This window comes from Archocentrus centrarchus, chromosome 1 (genome assembly GCF_007364275.1).
Source record: "Archocentrus centrarchus isolate MPI-CPG fArcCen1 chromosome 1, fArcCen1, whole genome shotgun sequence".
Taxonomy (NCBI): domain Eukaryota; kingdom Metazoa; phylum Chordata; class Actinopteri; order Cichliformes; family Cichlidae; genus Archocentrus; species Archocentrus centrarchus.
The window spans coordinates 19,268,141-19,271,709 of NC_044346.1; positions in this window are offsets into that span (position 1 = coordinate 19,268,141).

Here is a 3,569-nt window from a genome sequence, read left to right on the forward strand (position 1 = left end):
TGATAGACATGTATAAGGCTCTCCTTTAGAGACTGCCACTTTATTTAACTTTTATGCAAGACTGCTTCTCAAAGCAACATCAGTTGGTCTAATGACTGCCTTTGTACTCAGTGAGGTAGAACTGGCTTTGGTTCTCTTATCACTAAAAATAATTCATCTGGTGACTTTGATAAGTGTAAATTTGTCATGTTTCTGATTTGTTTCTTTTGTATAAATTAAATGGTATTTTTATAATTTGCTTTACTGCATTCCTTACCTTATGTTTCCTTAGTTGTTCCTTTTAAACAAATTGACACCATCACCTCATTGTAAACCAGAGCTAGCAATGAATGATTTTTTTTTTTTTTTTCAAGTTTAATGAATGAAATGAAGTGAAATGACATTAAGGGTACTATGAATTCAAGTCTGTATAAAGGAAAAAAAAAAAAATGGGAATATCAGGGCAGCAGTACACGAGCTAGTGCAACAAGGCAATCACCCAAAACAAAGAATGCAACGCTGACAAGATTTTATTTGGTAGAAGTTTTTCAGAGGAGTGCCTGGTGTATTTTTCTAGTTTATTACTTTGAAATAATAAAACATAAGACGTCAAAGCTGTACCAACATGAAAACAGAACACAAACTGTATATGTAGAATATATGGGATTTAAAGGCATTTATTTACATGTACTGTTGGTTAAGTGTAGTACTAGCTTTGATTAGCAAGGTTACACCCTCTGTAGCGGAAAGGAGGATGTTGGCACTATTTTAGCTATAATTGGATTACTTTTTTCTAGAATGTGCTGTTCCTGTTTTTGGAATGCCGGACCCTGTCTGACTGCATTACAGTAGAAAAGCTGTTACGGGAAAAGAGATATATTTATTTTAATTATTTCCCATGGTTATCTGTGGGTTGGAAATAATATACAAACTAAATACTAAATAAACGTCTTTAGGTTCCTGGAATAAAAGTGATCATATTATGGTAAGATTACAGCCTTGTAGGTTGAGCAGGACAGTTGAGTATGTAGGTTGTGCCCATGAAAAACTCCCCAGATCCTCTCTACTAATGCCAAACAGCTTATTTTTATTATTATTATTCTGCTAGTGACTCTTCTTTGGTGTCATTTATTGGATTGGATGGTTGAAGGCAGAAGAAACAAGACATATTGGCAATTTAAGTTTATTCATTTAACAAACAGGGGCCTCAATAGCATGTGGAAGAACCACACACAACCTGGCACCTCCTCCTCATGCTGGTCACCAGCTTGGTCACACACAGCTGTGTGATGGCATCCCATTCTTCAACCAGCATTTGTTGAAAGTCAACCATGGTGGTTGTGTTGGTCACTGCGGCACGAACAGCATGCCTGTGAACCACAGGGCTCATGAGAAGGCTAAATGACACACGCATACTGAGCAATAACTTGATTTCATGTCGTTGCAATCAAGGTGTAAACTGCAGTACCAGTCAGAAGTGTGTCCAAACTTGACAGGTACTGTGTACATGATCTACACACACTGACACAACCTGTCAATTACCAACATACTGGAACAAACATTCAGGGAAAAACACTAGTAAAGCTTAATGACAGCCAATGGAACAAGATGCTTTTGTGTCATTCATTCCTGCTCACCTATTCAAATTCTTAGTCTGTCCCATAATCATACTGCTCTACAAAACACCTTGATAATGAATACTGACGGTCTGTGAACTCACTGCAGAATTTATATAAGTTAAACTAATGATCAAGCCAATTTGATATATCCATGAACTGTGATCTACAAAGAAAAATGCCCCACAAAAGCCAGCTTCATAAAACTATTTTCTTTGTGACAGCAGTCTTAAAATGTGACTAACTCTGGATTGTTTTCTCACTCTAACATGCAGCTTCATTGATCTTGGCATTTTTGTGTATTTTGACAGTGTTTAGCAGGGGTCTCATATGAGCCATGGGCCAAAATCTGTCCACCAAAGCTTCCTATCCAATTCACTGGATGACTTTGGAAAAATGTGAAAATTTCAAAAAGGGGGGGCATCAATTTTAGATCTTCACCTGTATTTTCATCAGTTTTATAGTGGTCTTACTGACAAAGAACCCATGCCCTGTCAAATACCAAAGTAAGAAGGTAAAATTGGTGTTATTTTGTTAGTAGTATTCAATTTAATAGAAAAGAAATTGCATGAATCGTGTGTGTCCAAACTGTTGACTGGTACTGTATATTACTGCTATTACTAATTGGTAATATGTTTGTTTCCACATTATTACCCCCAGTTTCTGACCTGTTGTTACCCAGTTTACAATGTCACTGCAATAATTCTTGGATATTACTTTTTAATTAAGTTGTAATAAATTGGTTTTTGCCATATTATTACTTTGGCATTTCAAACTTATTACCACACTGTTACCACACAAATACTGACCTGTAATAAAAAAGTGCTACAAGAATGTCTTTAAAGATGTACAAGTATTGTGCTGGTAATGATTATACTTGATGGACTATTCATTTGTAAAACAGATAATGAACATCAGGAGATGTCTTAAGGAAAACGAGTGCAATGTCAAAAATATTTGACTTTTTCAACTTGTCACAAATCAGAGAAATAATGTGACACACATTAGCTTAAACGTTTACATTGGCAATATCTCTGAATGGAAGAAGGCAGTAAAACTGATGAAGATTAAGATCAGCGGTCAGCCACGCTCATGATGTGCTTCATTCTTAACTCGCAACACAATGCTTCTAACAGAAAATTACAGTGAAAACTCAACAAATTAAGGCTTTCTCTGTAGTGAGCAGATTGGCCCATAAAACTGGTTCTATCCAGTTACTTAGTCACATGTGAACACAGCCTGTCTGGTGAGGCATTGTTTAACCAGTTTTGGATTATGTGAGTGTGAGCATGCTGCCTAAACAAAGTGTGGTGATTATACTGGAATGCATCCTCTTAGGGGTTCTGGTAAAACTAAACTTAAACAGGCACACCTACACTGGAAACTGAACTAAAAACAATATTTCTAAATAAAATAGAGATTAAAAAAGAAAAAAGAAAAATGCAGTTCTACTATAACTGTGCTCACAATCAGAGGATTATTCAAGATGCTGAGTGTGACCTGCAGCATTTTTCAAGGTGTACCATTGCTCAAAACTCTTTTTTTTTTTTTACATTCTTTCTTCATGCTTGACAGCATACAGTAAAAGCATGAAAGCCAATTAGGTAAAGTGCTTGTAACATGCTTTGCTTTTTTTTTTATTGCAGTTGTCACTACTGATAACATGAGATGATGCGGTTTGTTTTGTTTTTGCCTCAAGTTTAACTGATTTGCTGATATACTTATGTTGAAGTGTTCCATTACATTTTTGGAGCAGTGTACAATGGCATACATTACTGTGCCCCAGACAATAATAAGGAAGAGTTTTACTGTTATCCTATCTTCTATTAACAATACATAATGGGTTTACTTTCCATTTGCCCAAAATGACATTCAATTTCCTCTCTAAGTATTAAAGCACTGTAATATTGCCATTATCTTTATGACTGCATACACATTCAATTTATAATACACAATGCAATAAGCAAACAAAAA